At 41.6% G+C, this 21,373-nt stretch overlaps 1 long non-coding RNA gene across 2 annotated transcripts in view; it reads left to right on the top strand.

Moving 5' to 3' along the window:
* LOC112543768 (uncharacterized) overlaps positions 1–21,373 on the top strand; it is a 79,861-nt gene that overhangs the window by 33,747 nt on the left and 24,741 nt on the right. Inside the window, exons 4-5 of one of the 2 annotated variants that reach the window (XR_003086993.3) lie at positions 16,548–16,614; positions 17,522–17,773. The exons of the other annotated variant lie outside the window; for it this stretch is intronic. This is a non-coding gene — a long non-coding RNA (uncharacterized LOC112543768). Of the gene's footprint in view, positions 1–16,547; positions 16,615–17,521; positions 17,774–21,373 lie in introns of those variants that run through there. 2 annotated transcript variants of the gene reach the window in all.

Raw genomic sequence — 21,373 nt, 5'->3', positions numbered from 1 at the left:
TGCATTTCAGCTCTCAAAGCTGGACAAATTTGGCTCTGGACTCCCTCCACTACCTCACTGAGCCGATGCTAAGGCAGCAGCAGCATCTCCTCCAGCACAGCAGGATCTTCGGTGGAGATGGAATTGGGGCCCAACAAAGAAGAGAGGTGCACACTGAGATCATATACGATTGGTTCCTGGAGCAGCTTCACAACATGCACTGCTGTTTCTGGGCTAGGGAAACCATCATGGATTAGTGGGGAAGGATTGTTCTGCAGACCTGAAAGGACCAGCAGTGATGCGAGAATTTCATGGCGAGGGAGGCCACCTTTCTGGAGACATATGCTGACCTAACTTCAGAGCTACAGCAGCAAAATGCCAACATGTCCAATGGACAACCCATGGACAACCAGGGAGCAAGTGCCATGTGGAAGGGCCCAACCCGCAAATGCTAATGGTCTCTAGGGACACAATTTGGCATGGGTGGATTGACCACTGGGGCCATTGTCATTCAGGTGTGCGATGCCAAGGAAAAGCTATGTTTGCACTAAGTTATAAAGCTTGATATTACTTAGGAGGCTTTAGTAGGCATAGGAAAACCATCAGTTCTCCAATATGCTTTGAGAATGCCATGTGTTAAATCTAATATTTGTTCCATCCCTCCTTAGGGTCCCAGAACTCATAAACAGAAAGAGCTATTTCTCCACAGTGCTCCTGGGGATTGTAGGCCACTGTGGCAGGTTTATGGACATAAATGCAGAGCGGTATGGAAGGGTTCGTGATGTTTGGTTTCCTCAGAACTCTGCTCTAGTTAAACTATTGGAGAAGGGTCTGTTTGCCTAGGGGGAACACTATGGACATTAATGGTGTTGACACTGCTCCAGGTATTTTGGGAAACCTGGTTTATCCTCTGCATCATTGTAAATTAAGCCATTCACAGGCCACTTGGACAGAAGGAACTGTTTAACTACTGTTTCCGTAGTTGCAGAAGGATACTGGGGTGTGAACATTGTATTGTTTGAATGGGAGATGGAGCTGTATTTGTGATGGGAATCAGCAGAAAAGTAGGTTGGTTGTAACTTAATCATCTGTCTCAGTATGGGATAATATCTATATGTATTGTACATACATACATATGCATAAGTACATCTATGTTTAATACCCATATGTTGCTGGGTATATGCAGCTATAGGTCTTCTGAGTCCAATTCTCCTCTCATTTACACTGCATAAATAAGGAATAAAACTGGTGAAAAATCAGAGGAAAATTTGGGCCCCGAAGGCTTGAATATATTTAGATTTTGCCTGTGGCCCTGTAACTTTGTTTCTAGTCAGTTTTACTTTCAGGTTCCCTTGGGTGGCAAATATTGCAAGGAGGAGGTTTAAATAAAAAATACACTCTAATGATTTTTACTGAAATGTTTAAAAATGCATGAAAACAGTTCTGCTAATATTGGGGGTTTTAACTTTCTCTCCCAGTTTTAAACAAAACAAAATAAAATTACCCTACTTTTAAGACTCTTAAAATGTCGGCATGAGGATCCTTTAAATATTACATTGAAAACTTGAGATTTCTTGTTCTTTTGAAGTTGAACCACAAATGAAGTAGCCCAAACAACAGCTTTATGACCAACCTTTTTTAATTCGAGGAGGAAGAAAATGGAGAATGGTGGATTTCATATAGAGCTGTACACATTTTTCCGGTTTCTGGACATTCTGAAAAAAAATCCATTCGTAGAAATCCATTGAAAATTACTTCTTTTCAAAAATTTTGGCAAATTGAAAAGCAATTGGTTTTAAATTTTGGGTCCAGGGAAACATTTCATTTAAATAGATGCACAATGATTTATTTTCATTTTGAACATTTTAACGGGTTTTTCTTTTAAAAAATAATATTAAAGGAAACTTTAAACCAAAAATTGTTTCCAAATGTGTAATGTGTCATATAGAAATTTTCAAAACAAAATAATTACTATTTTATTTTTAAGATTTTTTTCTATTGAGACACTGGCAATATTGATACGGATCTGTGAAATCATTCTGGGTTATTGAATCTGCAGCTACCTTCCCTTCCCAGTTTTTGTTGAAAATTTCCCCGTTTTAATTTTGATTTCCAAATCACTCAGACAACAAAGAAGAGGGCTGCTTCTAAGATCCAAAACAGAAGTAGCCTCTCTGTTTTCTGTCTTTGGTTTGGATGACCCTAATGACTGGAAGTCTTTTTGGAAGATATACTTTAGTCAAACACAAGATATTGGATTCAGTACAGGGATAATTGATGAAATTCTATGGCTTGTTTTATATATGAAGCCAGAATAGATAATCTCATGATCCCTTGGCTTTTAAATTTTTGAATCTACAAGTTTATTCTTGTGAGACTTCAACTGAAGATGGCAGAAACCATACAAGATCTCATGAGAATACTACCATTTCAAATTGAAATCTCATGAGAACTGCTCATCAGACTTTCACGGATAGAAAAGCAAACCTGAATGATACTTCTTACTTAGCCTAGAAGCCACAATGTCCTAATGTGGATCAGAACAACCTCCTGGATCCATCTGCAGTTTGAAGCCATTGCTTAACTCTGCACTATACTGCTTGTTTATTTTCTGCAGTGAACAAAAATTATGAGACGAGAAGATAGGGATGAAGAATGTGAGCAGCAGAGAATACTGAGGGTGAGACCTGCAGGACTGTCTCAGAGTTCCTCAACTGGACACCTCCACAAGCCCACTAGCCTATTTGGCATCGATATTGTTCTCCAGCATTCAGTCTCAAGGATGAGACGGTTATATTCTCCTTCAAACCTAGACTACGCTACCTTTGGCTTTCCTCGTTCACGGTGACAATGTCATTTGTTCAACCTAAGCCTGCTCTGAAAATAGACCCTTGCTGTTCATTTGAACCGCCTTCATTAGTAGGGTTGCAATGTTACACACATGAGCCAAAACCAAAAAGGAGAGCCAAAGAGGGCAGTTGTGGCTCAGAGCGAGAGCTGAGTGGTGCTCCTTGTCAATAAAGATTGTTAGCACTGTACAGGTTACAGAAATGCACACAAAGTTCTTCTGTTATTCAAATTACAGTGGTCTGATCTACACGACATCAGCAGGTCAAAGTAAGATACGCAACTCCAGCTATGTTAATTACATAGCTGGAGTTGATAGATCTTACATAATATTTCTGCATCATCCACGCTGCGGGAGGCCGATGGCAGCAAACCCCCCACATTAGCTTCCTTTACTCCTCATGAGGAACAGGTGCAGTGGCACCAACAGTAGTGCCCTTTGAGTTCGACCTAGCGCATCCATATTACACCTGCTAAAGCGAACCCCAGAAAATAGACCACAGCAGCATCCAACTTCTGTATAATGCCCAATGTGACTATGGCCACAGAGAAATTGGTCAAAGGCTTGTTCTGATTGCTGGCTGCTTGTTAAGCATTGTGCGCCATCCCTCAACTAGGGAACAACTCTCAGGGGTATTTGCTTCCATGGTCATTACCTAAACTAAAAGTTCATAGGACTACCATGTAAAATGGGCTTCATTTTTTTTTAAAGAAAAGAAACAGGGAAAATATCCATGTACATTCTTCTACCCTGATTTTTAATTAGTATGTTTACAAGGCATAGTAAAGTTTGGCTGCAAATTAACCAAAGGTTCCCTCTGCTGCCATTACTCACTTCTCCAAGCCTGCCAACTGCTCGTTCATGGCAGCTATTTGGTATGCTTTACGCTTGCCTAAAAACCTGATCTGGGATCCCTGAAACAGCTCCCACTTCATCTTTGTAGGTAAAGTATAAAGCTGCTCAGCTGCTTGTGGATGAATGGGAATTGGGGTGATTTCCTTTGAGGCTTAGAGGCTTGAGAAAATGCTCACTCAATTAAAGCAGAAGGGAAACTGTTTTATAGTCTCTGACACCGGGCATCTGTAATGCTTTTGTCACAAAAGATGTCTCTTTTTAGCAACATGGTCTCCTTGCCACCAACATAAGGCTTAGTTTAATTTAAAATACAATTTAAAGTTTTGTACTTGGTGAGAACTCTCTCTGTCAGAACGCTCGGCTGAACACAATGGGTGCAACTTTCTTTCAAGCATGCTGTGCTGTTTTGGAAAGATGTAGAAACAAAGGCGAGGCTACACAAATGAGCATCCAAAATTACACTTGAGGGAAACTTCAGCCTTCCAGGGATTTTTCAGCAGATAAAGATTTCAGGAAATGGACAGATGCCGGCAATGAAAAATGGAATGCTTGTGTTATCAAAGTAATCTGTCTTTATTGGATTAGCTGGGAAATACTTATATCTCCACAGATGCTTCTGCAAATGACACATTTAATTTATCAAGAAATTAAAGGACAATAATAGATTCAAATGAAAATGCACTAGAAAATATAATACAAAAACATTTCCCCCTATAAACAATGTACTTTGTTTTAGATAGCTTTCTTTTATCATGGTAATATAGAGCTCAGCATGCCTTGTATAAAAAACTGTGAAGAGGATTTGGGATTAGTTTTCATTGAGGGAGAATTGTGAAATACCACAGGTGACAAAAGTAAGTAGTGAGACATGCTAAGCTTAATCATTTCTTTAAAGCACATAGGCTGTATATTATGCCCACACCAGTAAATATGTTTTAGAAGAATACGGATCCTTTCTACCATAAAGAAAAGAAAATAAACAAAAAAAGTCCCCTGAGATGGATCCTTTATCTATTCGCTGAGTTCAGGCTCAAGTATTTATGGAATTTTTCAAACATAACAATGATTAATTTGAGAATAAATGTAAAAAATTGTCTAGAGAGATTCCTTGGTTCCTAAAAAGTCATTGTGTTGCCAATGACTATGGATCAAGTTCAGTGGTGAAATATACAGTGGCATACATCATCTTGTGCCATTGAAATGAAATTTTACTCTGCGATCCTCTTCTGCCATTATTTCTATGAGCACTGAACGTGACGCAGGCTAGGTCTACAGTAGATTCGGCAGCTCGGCTTAAGGGATGCAATTTTAATTATGTAGCTTGAGTTGGCTTCTCCTAAGCTGAGCTTGGTGGTGTCTCCCACAGTGAGAGGCTGACAGGAGCAGAAGCTCTCATTGGCTTCCCTAACTCCTGGCAAGAGCAGGAGTACTAGATGCTGGTTGGGGCACCCTCTGAGTTCAATTTAGCGAGTCTTAACTAGACTTGCTAACTCTAACTCTGGAAAATTGATGGCAGGCACATTACACTATTTTTTCTAAAAGCACATTTCATGGACATTACACTAATGTTTGCCCTGTGGGCATTTGGCCCGCTGTCAAATCTAAGCTGATAAACTGCTGAGTCACTTACTTCCACAAGATGGAGAACTGTGTGAGAATGCCTGAACTTCCCTCCACAACATGGATGACAAGCAAAGCTAACAGGGCTATCCATAGAAACCAGTAAATATGTCTATCAAAAGCCTTGTTTCATGACACAAGGACACCACAACCATCTAAATCATACAGAACTTGTATTTGGTGCTCATAAATATTGGACAAACAGATACAGGTGATATTGAAAACTTCTGATAATTAGGTTCACCTTACTGCATGAGACAGGCTTCCCTGTCATCACTGGCAAATCAAAACCAAAACATATACTACAATAATCCCAATAAAACAGAAACTACAGTGCATAAGCTACAATAAAATTTCATTAAAAAAGGCATAGGGATTTTTAGCTGGCAGGTTGGGTGGACATTCATGGTAGCCCCTTTGAGAGACTGGAATGACTTCCAAGCAGCTGTTGTAGGTGGTTGTGTTTATACTTTGCAGATTAAAGTGTCCTCAACTAGGCTTTGACACAACAGATGGCAATGGCTCCTTTGGTATTTTATTTGTGGTCGGTTGTATCAGTGATCATACAACGTTTTCAGTGCCTTGTGTCCTTGGGTATTTCACGCCAATGAGAAGCTGAATTGGATGGTTAATTATTGATGCCCTTTTGGAAAGCTATGTGATTTTGGGAGCTGTGAGTGTGCTTTTTTGACTAGAGTGTCTGGAAAGATCAGAAGAAATGTCAGTGCAGGATGATAACCACCTCCCCCCCCCCCCCAACCGCCAAAGGGCACGGGTGTATTAGTGATAAGCAAAAGTAGAGTTTGGATGAGAAAAGACACAAAAAGTTAGGATCCTTCCTAGAACCATAATTATTGGAATATCTTGATACTTCAAATTTAGGATAAACAGCTTGAGGTTCCAGGCCTTAGAACAGGACTCTCAAAACTATCAGCTTCTGGTCTGATCTGTCAAGCTAAAGGGACTCAAGTTTCTTGGTGATATTTTAGCATGTGTGTTCCTGGACTGCACTGGTGTTGTGGGTATGTGGGAATGAAACATAGCAGTGATAAAAAGTGAACAGTCCTTGTTCAGAGTGCAGAGATGCTGCACTTCAGGTTACAGTTTGGGCTGATTATTTTATCTGAACAAATTTGTGCATGCCTGAATTTTCATGAGACCTGGATACCTCCTTCCCGTAGACTTGTTTGAAAACTCCTGCCTTAATCTCATTAAAGATTTGATCCACCTCCCACTAAAATTAACAAGAGCCCAATTTGCCCGATCCAACCATTTATTTTAGATTATACAAAATAATGCTCCACTGGCCTTAACACAAAAAGAAAGGACACATTATATATGTCATAGAGCATTTAAAAGAAAAAAAAGATTAAAAAAATCCAGCCCTGAGGGACACAATATAATTGTGATCTTATAAAGTGTGGACTGCATCAGTAGGTTTTTGTTTGTTTACTTGTGTTTTAGGTATTCTTGTCAATCTGTGCTGTTTCCCTGTATCTGAAGCTTATCCCCTAAAGCATTTTGCTGCACTTGGTTGTGGTTTTTTTTCTAGGTTTGTACCTTGCCTCCCCTCTTACACTCTCAGAGAGTGAATAATTTCCATTGCTTATGTAAACTGGCACGGTGCCTGACTTTATTATCGGTGAAGAAGAACTAGTGTACAACAGAGACACGAGTTTAAGTAATTATCATGCAATAGCAAGTGTTATTTAGTGGTAACAACATGGTAACATCACAGTTAATACCTGCAGCCAGGGTAATTACACAGTACCTTATCTTAATGCATTTACATTCAAATTGGATCAGTGGACTAATAAGTAGTCTCACTACCGCAGGTGACTCACTGAAGCGAGGAACTCAATGCAATACCCCTGCAGATTACAGTTTTTGTTCAAGGTTTACTCCAGGAGTCTGAAGGGGAGCTCATCCAATCTGGAAAAGGAGTTTGAATTTCATTTTGTACATTCGCAGTAGACCTGATGATGCAAGATAACATTACAGGTGACATTTTCAATGGCCTCGCATATATTGGGAGCCTGCACTCATTAGCGCAATCAGAACACCCACCTGTGTATGCAAATTGAGTCATTTCATGCTTAGCTCCAAGTGTACATAAGCAACTACCCAGTGAATTCGTGGACCGCCATATGTGTGAATTTTGCAAGCATACAAATCAGAAGCTCTCCAAAAAATCGGCACATGTTAACAGTGACAATATAAAATGAAAGAGAGCTGGCGAGGAGGGCGCGTGAGAGAATGAAAATACAGAAATGATGAGCAATCCAACAGAAAAGTGAAGACCAAAAGGATTGTTCAGATTGAAGTTTTGGATGTTTGCATTAGAGGAAGGGTGCCGCCAGCCTTGTTAGATAAGGCTTGTTAGAGCAGAAATTAAAGGGCTAAGGGAGAACAGACACATTTTTCAACGTAAACGAGGAGTAAGCACAAGGAGGAATGTCACAAATGTACCCCTTCGTAGTAACCACTGGCATATAGCAGCTGCAACATCCAGGAGGGGTGGCACAGGTCTCCCCTGCACCCTTCATAGACTCAGCTCTGAAACCGGATTCCTGAAGAGATATTTGTTTCTCATTTGCTGTGTTACCATAGGTTATTGCTTTCCCTGCCGCCTTCTCTCTCAGCCATTCAAATCTTTACCCTCCTGTTTCCTGGCCTTTGAGCTTGCCAACCCTTAGTTCTCCCCCAAACCTCTTCTTTCCCCTTTCTACCAGGCCCAGCCTCCGGGCAAGTTGAGCAAGGCAATTGCCTTGGGCCCTGCTCCTTCAGGGCCCGGTGCTGCCTGGTGCCTGCTCACCAGACCGCTCACTAACTTCCCTGGCTAGGAACCACCCAGCCATATGGCATAGCCAATCACAGCGTGCCACCTTGGGCCCCGCAAACTCTTTGGCCAGGACTGCTTTCCATCTTCCTGGCCCTCAGTTTCCCTCACTCTTCCCCAATCCACTCCCTCCCGTCACCCCATTCCTGTCCCCTCTCCAACCTTGGTGAGCCCCCATAAAATAAAACAAAGTGGCCATACTGGATTCTGAAAATGTAACTAATGCATAAGCCCATCTTTGACCCACATCTTCTGTTTGACTTTTTACGTATTTAAACTATAAGCTGATGATGGCAGGGACTTAAATAAAATAACAATGGAGATTTACAGCTACTCAAGATGTGTCCTAGAAATGAACCAGCAGGGGGCCTCTTCTGTCCCTGAGGAGGCACTGAACCTGTAATGACAGAACCTGTAACAACAGGCCTAGAAGATAGCCACGCAAGACACACTAACCCACTGAGCTGGGTTTCAGCAGTGGCATCTGGCCTGGTAGAGGCAGAGGTGGATACGCTGAGGAGGGGAGGGTGTTAATTATTCACATCAACCTGAATATGAAAGAGGTTCAGAATCTGGGCTAAATTTTAGAGCCATTTTTTCCTTTCCTACCACTTTGCCCAACCTACAAACCTTAAGTCGGAAGAGGTCTGAGGACCAGGCTTAGAGTATCTGATTCCTTTCTCATTTACACAGGTGTAACTCCCTGGAGTGCAGGAGACTGACGCCCAATTTCCATTCGTGTAACTGAGAGGAGAGTCAATCCATTAATTTGCATGCAACCAAACATTTTTTGAAAAGAGGGGAGACATCAAGGATATAGAGGATTAAGAGTGTCGATGAGAAATTTTAAGATGCGCTTCAGAGAATTAATAGGAAATGCAAACTGATCCTTTGTGACACGTAGCTAATTTCACATGTAATAAAGAGAAATTAATTAATTGCTTTGACTATTTGATGCTGGCATCAGCATTGTGGGAGTCCTAAAAAAAAGAAGTGTCAGAACTCACAGAAGTCTGGCCACGTATCAGGAGGCAGGGCACCACCTTCTGTGCAGTGTTGCCAGTGTCGTGATTGTGTTGCTAGACCGAGCGGCTTTTTAGGTCTGCTTACGAGTTTTCAAGCTTTGCTGTGACAAGTTGTTAAATTGCGACTTTTAATGGAAACTGGAGACCTTCTGGCAGTTTCTGCGAGATCTGACACCAAAATCGCTACTTTGGAAGCGACCCTCGGGGACGCAAAGAGGTGGGAGAGCCATGAGGGTGGAAAATGGGGGAACAGGGAAGGTGAGCAGGGGTTAAGTAGGGGAAAGGCAGGGGAGAGATTGGGCTGAGAACAAACAGGGATGTAGCGACTGAGGGGAAAAGGGAGACATTGGGGTAAGGCAAATGGGGCATTGGACTGAGAGCAGGGGGATAATGGTGGTCAGGGAAGAATAGGTGGGTTTATAATGGGTGGGGATATGGCTCAGGGAAGTGGAATGGAGGCTGCCCGGTCAGCTCTTTGCAGTGCCTGTCCCCTCTCCTTTGCAGAGCTGAGTGGCTCCTGTTGGAGGGAATCAGGGGGGCTCGCTGTCACCAGAACTCAGCTGTGGGGTGCTTTTCCAGGACAAGCTGTGCAGTCAAGGCCTCACCCCTTCGCACTCAGGGCTTTCCTGTCCCTGGAGATACAGATCCTGGCACAAGGGACACACCCTGGGTGGAAGGTGCCTGATGGGAGCGTTTTACACCCGCTTTGTATGCACTCCTGAGTCCTGACTGGGCAGGGGGACAAGGCAGCATGGGGCTGAGGGAAGGCAAATCTAGACTATAAAAGCTGGGTGTGTGCATTGTGACAAACCACAGCCTGCCAACTGCAAAACTCTTATAGAAGGCAGCCATATTGGAAGGTGGGTTAGTGCTTTCTTTTTTCCAAATTAGCCACACCTGAACACAGCCCAGCAGCCAGGGTAGAAAATAGAGGCCTAATTAAGAGGCAGCTTGCAGCTGGGGTTAATTCAGCACCTGCTGCCAATTAAGGCCTCCAGGGTTCCTATAAAAGGATTTCTCCCAGGTAGCAAGGGGAGAGTTTTTGGAAGGTGCCCAGGCCCATGCCCGTGATGAGAATGACTTGGAAGCGGGGACCCTTGCCTCTAGGGAAATCCCAGGGCAACAAAGGGGGCTCTGTGAGGCTCTGAGGTGCTCAAGTAACCGCCAAGAAGCGCAGAACCCCCAAGGAGCTACCAAGGGAATTTGTCACAGCGTATAACATTTTCAGAAGCATCTATGTGACCTGGGAGTGCAAGTTTAATTAAAAGTGCTGCCTCTGCTCCTAAGTCACTTAGAAAATCTGTCCATTTTACTCTGGTAGTCCAGAGCCCCCTTTAAAGGCTTAGCTTTAGAAGTGGTTTTCTGCTCTCCACACTGCCTGGGCAAACCCTATTTAAATCACACTGGCCTCCTCGTCCTTTAAGGCATGTTAAAAAAACCCAACTCTGCTGACACAGTTTGATCTTCAAAGAAGATGAGACCTTAAAGCAGCCTTAGAATCATAGAGCTGGAAGAGGCCTCGGGAGGTCATCAAGTCCAGCCCCCTGCCCAAAGCAGGACCAACCCCAACTAAATCAACCCGGCCAGGGCTTTGTCAAGCCGAGACTTAAAAATCTCTAGGGAGGGAGATTCTACCCCCTCCCTAAGTAACCCATTCCAGTGCTTCACCACCCTCCTAGGGAAATAGTTTTTCCTAATATCCAACGTAGACCTCTCTCCACTGTAACTTGAGACCATTGCTCCTTGTTGTGCCATCCGTCACTACTGTGAACAGGCTCTCTCCATCCTCTTTGGAACGTCCCTTCAGGAAGTTGAAGGCTACTATCAAATCCCCCCTCACTCTTCTCTTCCATAGACTAACAATCCCAAGTCCCTCAGACTCTCCTCGTAGATCATGTGCTCCAGCCCCCTAATCATTTTGGTTCATTAATTTGCTTGGCTTTGGTTCATTAAGTTGCTGCCTATTAATAAACAGTGAAGGATCTGAAGTTCAGCATGTAATGTCCCATTGGGCCAATCCACACTACACCAGATACATCCCTGCATCTCTTCTGAGCTCAGTGGAGTCACATGGGTGACTTTAGCCCATTTTTCCCTCTGGTTTGAGCTGACTGGGAAGCCATCACAAGTGCCAGAACAGAGACTGGATACAGTTCCACTGACAAGACTAAATGAACATGACTGAAGGGCGGAGATGGGAGAGATGAGGAATCCTCCTTTGCTTCTTCCTTTGTGAGCCGAGGAGCGGACACTGATTTTTGGCCATCACTACTAATTTCGCTGGCGACTCCTGGAAATGCCAGAAGTGTACTTCACAGACAGATCAAACAGAAGGAGAAACCAGTCTCTGGAAGCTCCTCTCCCAACACACACATCCCCATTCATAGCTGAACACAACATTTACAGTAAAGAAAGATCAATTTTATTTTCAAGCATTTTCCCAAACCAAAAACCCCTTTTCAGGGGAAGTTTATACATATCTGACTTCAGAAGATTCACTAGGCAGGAAATGCCCTGATATTAGCCTGTAACGTTTTCCTGCCTGTGTTGTATTCCCTGTATTCTTTCATGATGTAACTTTATTCCATATGCTTTATAATCCTGTGGTTTGCTTTATTGATTTGTTCTTACCATTTTAGCAGGGATGCACTGACCTGAAGGAGGTCTTCTGATGCCAGTGGCTATACAGCTCCTTGGCCAAACATTATTCCCTCTATAAACAGGCTTAATGCCTGAGTTTTCATGGCAGTCAGATGAAAGGGAGCCCTCCTATCACACCACTGAGTTGTAACACAGTTTCTACTGCAATGAAACAGACCTAACATTGTTTCTGGCTTCCAGCCCAAATCCCCCTCTGCAGGGGAGGAAAGGGAACAGAGGTACATGACAGGTAGCGGGTAACCTTGTACCTTAAGCACAGGCTCCTTGCATCATGCCTCCCTCTTTTTTTTTTATTTTTGTTCTGCACAGTGGAACCACACCTGCCTTTGTGTTTTTATGCCCACAGTGGGGAAGGCACGGCAGTATTTGGCTTTCTATATTGTAACTGAACTTTGGCAGAAAGGGACTGGTGGGGAGCACATATTTAGGCCATTCCTCACAAACACAGTTTTCAAAATATACAGCTGTCATTCCCTTTCATACAGTGGGATGCTGTGGTGTCATTCTTAGTGCGAGGACTCACGAGAATTCTCTCAGCTATGGTACCGGTGCCCAGTAGGTGCCCACTGGTTTGGAAATGAGGGAACAAGGGGTCCTGAGCCACATTCCACACAACATTCTGAGGCCTGGTCTACACTACAACAGAAGGTCAAATTAAGATGCACCACTCCAGTTACGTTAATTATGCAGCTGGAGACAACGTATCTTAAGGTGCATTTCTGTGCTGTACACACTCACAAAAGGAGGCGTACCAGATGTCGGCCCGAGCTGCCTTCAGTGTTCAACTTATAGGTCTATACTAGATCCACTAAATCGAACGCCAGAAGATCAACTTCTGGAGCGTTGATTGTCTGCATAGTGTAGATGTGGCCCAAGATACTTTCTTTGGGCTATACTGCAGCCTCCACTTCTGACTGTCAAGGCTTTTTACACTATAGAACAATTATTTAATCATCTGAATCAGTATTTTGACTTTCTCCCTTTTAATGAATGCTGAAATGCTTAAATGCCAATTGGTATTTTTATTTTTCAAGATTACCACAGAAGCTTTTTCCCCAAGGACTGAAATAAATACATTCAAGTAACCTAAGACTATAGATGGTTCTGTAGTAACTAATTTGCTATCTCTGCTACACCAGAGGTGAACAGATTAAACTGGCTACTTTACTATCTACTAGATAAGAGGAATGAATTATCATTTTCTCTGATTACTATCTTGTGCAGGTAATTATACTTCTCTTTTGCACATAATTAAAGTGAAGGTTGATTTCCATTCATTCTTCACAGTGGTAAAATTATCAAGTTACCTTTCAACTAATTATTTTCTGTAGTAGAGCAGTATCTCAGATCCCTGTCACATTCCATTTAACAAACACAACATAGCTCTGAATTAGACTTATCACAGCCTGGGACTTTTATGCTATTAATTTGTAGGGGGAAAAATCTTTAGATGGATGCTATCCAAGCTGAAAATGAATTTCTTTTAAAAGAATCTAATCAGGGTGTTTTTTTCCCCCATCTAGTTCCGAATCCTTTGCTCATTCCCAATTTCAATTGTCTTTTTGTATTATGTAAGTTTTTCTTAATTTGTTCGAGCCTGCTACATTCTTATCTTGCTGCGTTTTAGTGGGTGATCAACTCTTTTCTACCAGGAGTTATTTCAGAAGAGTTGCATACAGTACTGTTTTCAAGTCTTCAGGGTGTCAGACACAATATAGTCAGACTAGTTTTTTTGAGACACAGGTAGAGCCTTTGCCTGTATTGTGATATATAGAAGTACACCCATGCAGAAAGATCTGGCAAGAAATCCGTATAATATCAGCAGAACCAATTGCTTATTGGGACCATTTTTTTTTCAAAGAGAGAATTTCTCTGTTTTCCCTGCCAAAAGCACTTAGAGGATTCTGACTGATTCTGTTATTTACAGGAGGAAAATTTAGCTCTTACTATATTATTTTTCATCACTCCATTCAGAGTCCTTTTGAAACAGACTTTAAATTACCTGGTCCACCCCACTACTGATTCTTAGATATGTCATCCTTTTTCACTAGTTCCCTCTCCTTCTAACAGTGAGAATGAAACATAATCACTACCACCATTTTTCAGGGATCAGGTTTAAAGCCATCCCCAAACTCCTCTCTCTTATTGGGGTAATTTTTCTTCTGTCCACTGTGTTGCTCTAACTACTTCGCTGTGCTCAAACGTATGAATTCTGTTCCTCGCATTGTTTTTTGCTCGTGTTGTTCTCTGCCGGCTGTGTCAATCTGATCGTATCATGAGACCAGTCCTTAGGGCTGCATTCTTCTCTGTTGTCCTAGCGTGACTCCGTTGAGGTTCCCTGATGCAGGCTGGTGAAGATAAGAACAGAATCTCTCTGCCCGTGGTGTTTACAGCACATAAGCTTTTTGGCTAACTGGTTCTGAGACTCACTCTTTTGAGAGCAACAACCTTCCTTATTGGTGGCAGGCAGTAACAATGTTAAATCTGCCCCTACCCCCCCAGCTCAATATGGCAATATCTTAACAGTCTGAGGCCATGTCTTCATTATGCAGAAGATTGATGTGGCCACGATCGATCTTCCGGAGTTTGATTTAGCGAGTCTAGTTAAGACTCGTTAAATTGAACTCAGAGGGTGCCCCTGCCTCTGGCTGATACTCCTGCTTCAGTGAGGAGTAAGGGAAGCCATCGGTCTCCCGCTGTGGGGACAGCAGGGAAACTCGAAACAAGGTACGTAATTAACATAGCTAGAGTTGCATATCTTGATTCAACATTCCTTTTTCATGTAGACCTGGCCTTAGATTTTACCATCTACTTCCACGTTAACTTTTGCTTGACTCCCGACTGGTGATCTTGCCCCTGATATGTTCTTCCCTTCATTGTTTCACTGTTTACTATGATAATTAGATGTACTATAATAGAAATTGCACCCCTTTCTTTCCTATAAAGCCTTTTTATAGCCTGTTTTCATTATTGTCCAGGCAAGGTGCCATCAGAAGCCTTTCACAATCTTGAGAAGTGCAACTTGCCTGTCAGATCCTATTTGCGTCTTGAAAATTTTACCGTCTGCAAATTATGGTGCAAATCAGCCTCCTTTCCCCGTTACAGACAGAAGTTATGACTTACTTATAAAATATTTAAAAATAAAACTTTTAATTAGGCCTGATACTCTTTCAGTGCCTTGATTTCATTTTATCAGTTAATTTAATGCTCAAGAAAGTTGCCAGATTGGCAGCTTTAGAAAATTAAGTTTGTTTATCTACTGAGTAGGTCACAGCACAAACAGCACAGACTTTTCGCTACCGTCCTAGGAGTATGCCTCACTAACAATACAGAGAGACCATCTTTAGGGGTAAAATGATAGTTTAGTCTCTATGTACACACAGGCCCTGATCCAGCAAAGCACTTAAGTGAATGTATAATCCCATTGACTTCAACAGAACTACTTATGCACAGAAAGTTAAGTGTTTAAGTGACTTACTTCATTTGCACTACAATCCCTAGACTCTCGGAGACCTGATACATTCTAGTGCTAGTGTTTGTTGGTTGGAAGATGAACTGTTATCACCAGTTCAATCACAGGTGAGAAACAGCTACCCTAAAGCAACTATTTCTGGACCCTAGTAACTTGGAAATGAAAAATAGTACTTCCTGTCACCTCTCACCTAAGCCACCCAAATAAACTTAGTAACTTTGCACGAACCCAGGGAAATTTCTAGATTCTGTTTTAGCAAGCCATCAGTTGAAAATCACATTCTAACTTGACTTTTGTATCTGACATTTCAAATGGCTTTTATTAATGCTTGAGCTAATCTTTTCTTTGTGTGCTCTGAGAAGTACTGTGTATGTGAATGATTTTGTTTTACATGAAATAATCGTGGGTGTAGGAAAGGGAAGTGAGAAAATATTCTCTGTGTATTTCACACCTGAGAGCAAATGAAGGCTTTTCATTTTGCTAAAAGTAGATTATATAAATACCCCTCTCCTCAGGTCCTTTTCACAGCTTTTGATACTGTATGTCATCCTTGCCTAGAAATGAATGTCCTTTGAGGGCAACACTCAAAACCTGAGAAACTGTCCAGGAAAGGTATTTTAATTCAATGAAGAAATATGCTACACTGCTGTGTGTGCAATACCTGATTACTAGTGCAAGACTTCCGTGTTCAGTCCTCGGCCCCAAGCAACTGAGAGCTGCAGCAATAGTCAGTTAATACACACTCCAGGAACAAAACAGGAATTTATTCTGAGAGAATAAAGTAGCTTTTCTAACTAGTACTGTGTTGGGGAAATAGGCAACAAGTGTAAAGAATACAAATTAGAACTTTTAGAAATAGGATTCTACGTTGAAAAGTGAGAATGAACAAATGACATTAACTTATGCACCAGTTACTCGCTTGTGTCAATGGCTCCTGATAATTTCTGTCAGCACTCTGCCACCATCAGAGCTAAGCAGATATGACAAGCAGAAAACCCCTTGGCTCACGCAAGACCAACAGAATTGTTAAAGCATTGCCAACTTGCCGGACCATGTCAAGTGGGGTTGCGCAGGTGTAGCAGACGGCAAAATTTGGGCCCTGCCGAATCTTTGTTACTGGCGATGAACCATGATGAGGGAAGGAACTCAGTTTGACCTTGGATTTCGTTTGCAGGGATTTGCGTTAGTGGGGGGAAAAATCTCTCCTGGTACGTATTCCTGATCATATAACATAATCATTAATTAAAGATTGGGCCCGGAGAAGAGGAAGTGACCCAGGACTGAGCACCAGAGCCAGGAAGCCACTCGAGGGTTGGTGAGTTACGGCAAACCCCACCAACCGGGCAGGGAAACGTGTCCCTGCCCTTAGGGTCCTGGGTTGGGACCTGGAGAGAGGGTGGGCCCAGGTCCCCCTCTCCTCCATCCGTGGTAGAGACTAACCAAGCGGGACCGGGGCGAGCGCCCGGGGATCCGGCGCTTAAGGAGTACTGGGGTGGGGGGGCACTCGAGATAGTAGATATTCGATGGATGCCCAAAATGGGGCCGGACGCCCACCCCCTGATGATGACTCTGGGGTACACCCCATGACACACCCCCAAAAGGCTGCTTGCATGCAGAAATGTCAGGAAAACTCACTGAAACCACTGGTTTGCCCTGGAAAAAACTGAAAATGTAGATGTTTCTCAAAGTTTCCCCTTCCTCTCCCAAAATATTCCATAGATTCAAGAAGCCTAATGAAAACATGGTGTTTCTTTTTAGCATATGTTCAACATGTCTCAGGTAGCATGTGATAGGGATTCATTACCAAATTTGAACTGCTTGTTGGATTGTTAGCTTCTCCAGCCCAAACCTGGTACTGATGGGGAATGCAATGTGAACATGCATTCATGACCCCTGGTCTATGAATGGCAAGCTAATAATAATGCTCAGATCCTAAAGAGCACTTTTCACTAGCAGATCTCAAAGCAATGATGTGGTTATCTACCTGATACTGACTGTTGGGCAATATCCCAAGCTATACAAATAGGAAAACAGGCAAGTTAGCAAAAACGAAGGTTTGTTTCTTATGTGGTGCTGAGTACCTATTCTCTGCACTTCGGCATTCAGTAACCTTTCAGTGTGGGTCCACATGTGTTTGCTTTCTAGGGCTAGGCTTTATACTAGGATGTGGAAGTATAAGAATTTGACCTAAACATTTACCTTAGCATTCTGCTTTATGATAGGACTGGCTATTTCTCGCAACACAAATGGAATCTGCAGTCTACTGAAAAACAAGCAAACAAAAACCTTCAGAATATGACTGAATATGACCTTCAGAATGACTGAATATGACCCATCCTAGATGCTACAAGAAGGTTTCTCAATCTCCTTTTTTTAAACAGTGAAAATCATTCTAACCATTTGGGTAGAATTATCAATCCCCAACCTTCAAATCATGAGGAATTTTTCCAAAATCATGAGATTATCTTTTAAATCATGAGGGTTTTAAAAATAAATACATGATTTTTATTTGTTTTCTGGTTTTAGGACCTTAGGGCTCATGTTTCATGATTTTCTTTACAACTGCAAGGGATAGAGAATTCCTTTTTAAATTGCAGATTTTCATGTATTCACATGACTGTTGGAGCTACAGCTTAAGGAAAACAGAAATCAGCTTGAGATTCATGGATTTAGATTTCTAAGAGCCTACATAGCTATTATATAGAAGACTTTGGCTTCTAGGTCTGTTAGGCCGCTTTTTTGAAATTACCACATTTGTGCCTTAGTTTTCCATCTGTAAAGCAGAATTAATTATAATTTACATTTTCCCATCCATTATCTGTTTTATCTATTCAGTTTCTAACTTTCGGAAATAGGGACCATTTCTAATTATGTGTATGTACAGAATTTAGCACAATGTGACCGTTTCCTAAGTTGAGTTGGTCAGCACTACCATTATTGTCATAATTTCTATTCCAAGACATAGTGGTAATAGGTTGAGCTCAGCCCCACAAGGAAAGTGAGATCCTTGAAAGCATTTTTCTCTGTGGCCTATAAGTAAAGGATATCACAATGGATCTTAAAAAAACCCAAACCTGTTAAGAGTCTAATGTTGCCATATCTCATGATTTGATAATTAGCAGTATTGTGAGGTATCTATGTGAGTTAGGTTTCTAAGTACGTACGTGATGTCTGAAAACGGGGATCTGGGTAGTCACTTAGGCATATTAGAAAATATAGGTGAGACAGGTTAAGTGATTTGCCCAAGATTACACAGGGAGTCTGTGGCAGAACTGATGAATGGATCCTAGATGGACAGCACCCAACCCCAATGCATTCACCACCACACCTTTCTCCTTCTTGCCTATCTTGTAACTCACCGTGCTCCACTCCTAGGACTTGCCTCCTCCTGAACTAGATCTTGTAAAATGAAGACAGTACTGCAGGGACAATTTTTCTTGAAGATTACAAGGAAAACTTGAAACAATAGATTAGGCTCCAGCTGGCCAACGCCATGTTAATACATTGTCATCTGAACAACACAGACAGTGGCTGTGGCATGAATATAGCGAGTGCCAGCAGGAAGATTGTTTGCATGAATTATTTAATATGGTGGTGCTTTAGGACAAATATTACCCAGCTGATGAGCTAACAGAGCTTGTTAGCACTGTGTCAGGATAGAAGTTCATTATGAAATGAATGCAATTCCAAAACATCTATTTACGTGGCGAGTGAAAAATACTGAGCTGAATAGCATCACTACAAACATTCATTTCTCTTTATAATAGCAAATCCCACGATGGCAAGAAACCTCATAAAACTGGCAATGTGGAAAAAATTACAGGTTGAGGCACCCAAGAAGTTTCATTTTGACTTTTTTTTAAAATACTTATTTTTTTTTATTTTGACCATCCCTCCCTACAAATCATTAGCTTAAATGTCTAAACAAAAAGAATTTTTGAAGTGAAAAAAGAAGGAATTTGTCATATTTTTCATTTGGAAAATGTTGAAATGAGGCATTGTAATGATTTTGAAACTTTTTTCTAAAATTGTTTTAAAATGGGGAATTTGATCTTTCTCCACAGCCAGTTTTGATTTCAACCAATCAGCATTTTTCAAGAAGAAACACTTCATAAAAAAACATTTGCTGACTCTACTGGTAACCCTTTTATCAAATCTTACTACTATGGTATAGTCTCATGCAATCAGGAAGACATTGATTATTCCTGTTCGTGGAATATTGATGGCCCCTACTTCCTATTCTAATAGGTTACTTATTACACCTTCTACACGTTCGTTTAATAGCCTAGTACCTGATGACATACCAGAGATAGTCATAATGATAAACAAAGGATATGAAATAATCAATGTAATACTCCCTACGAACTGCTTCACAAACAATTTACTCAGAAGCTCCAATAAAGCCTATTCATTGAACAACAAATACATCCATAAGGACTACAATCTGTTTTGAAAATCTGTACAAACAGTACAAAAGACCTGATGCCTTTTCCGCACAGGCTCTCATGCCCTTCCCACACCTGCTTCCAAGCTACTTGTCTCTCATTCAAATTGCTCTGAAGACTCACTTCTTATATGTATGCTTATAATATTTGCAGTTGACATGAAGCCAGGAGGGGTTTCAAGCACTTTGAAAATCAGGATTAGAATTGAAAAGAACCATGATACATCATAGAATTGGTCTGAAATTGAGAAGGTTAAATTCAATGAAGATAAATGAAAAGCATTTAGGACAGAAAAATCAAATACAAAAATACAAATACTGGGTAGGTAATAGTACTGCAGGAAAGGATCTGAGAGGTATAGTGGGTCACAAACCAAATGAGCCAATAACATGCTGCAGTTGATAAAAAAAATAAGTATCATTCTGTAGTGTACTTACAGGAGTGCGGTACCTAAAACATTAGGTCTTTGCTTGATTCTAATGAGGCTTTAGCAGGTATATTTGGCTGGGGATGCACTAGATGATTTTCTGGGGTTCCTTCCGGCCCTACATTCCTATGATTTTTGAAGAAGATCCCCATAGGATGTGAGATGATCAAAACAACAAAAAGTAATGGGACAACCAAGATGTACAAATGACTTGCTGAGAAACAACATTTTTTTAATCTTTCATTTTTTCTTTCATCTCCAGGACCCTTATTTTTATTTATTTGAGAGTCCTATTAGTTATTTCAAATTTAGCTCTCATTCTACAATGTCACCTGTGTCAGCACATCTCTGCCACCCATTTCACACTGGTTTTGCCCACAGGGATAAATTGTAGGATTGGGGCTTTTAATTGGCAGTCTTTGTTTACTTCTGTGAAGGCTTCTAACACTTGAAAAAAAACCCTACCACCACCACTACAACATCAGGACAGTCACACTAGCGCTACTGTTATCCCAGATAACGTCTACTTCTAGGGGATACTGGAAGTTTTCAACTGAGTAAAATAATATATAGTTATAAACAACATGGAGTCCTGTGGTACCTTAAAGATTAACACATTTATGTCAGCATAAGCTTTCACACGCTGGAGCCCACTTCATCAGATGTGTGGAGTAGAAACTTCAGTTTGGCAGGGATATATACACAAATGCAAAGATGGGAATATTACAACACTATGGGTATGTCTAGACTACATGCCTCTGGCGACAGAGGCATGTAGATTAGGCTACCTGGCATAGGAAAATGAAGCGACGATTTAAATAATCACCGCGTCATTTAAATTTAAATGGCTGCCACGCTGTGCCGATCAGCTGTTTGTTGGTTCAGCGCGCTAGTCTGGACGCTCCGCAGTCAACATCAAAGGCATTGTCGACCTCCCCGGTATGTCTCGTGGGATGAGGTTTACTTGGGAGGTCGACAAATGCCTTTGATGTTGACCAGACTAGAGCGCTGAGACTAGAACGCTGATGCCTTTGATGTCGACCGACAAACAGCTGATCGGCACAGCACGGCAGCCATTTAAATGTAAATGAAGCGGCGACTATTTAAATCGTCACTTTATTTTCTATGCCGGGTAGCCTAATCTACATTCCTCTGTCGCCAGAGGCATGTAGTCCAGACATACTCTGTGTGGAGCAACAGAG

Source organism: Pelodiscus sinensis, chromosome 13 (assembly GCF_052426305.1).
Source record: "Pelodiscus sinensis isolate ZL-2025 chromosome 13, ASM5242630v1, whole genome shotgun sequence".
Taxonomy (NCBI): domain Eukaryota; kingdom Metazoa; phylum Chordata; order Testudines; family Trionychidae; genus Pelodiscus; species Pelodiscus sinensis.
Note: the sequence above shows the minus strand (reverse complement) of the source record. Positions and strands in the feature narration are given on the sequence as shown.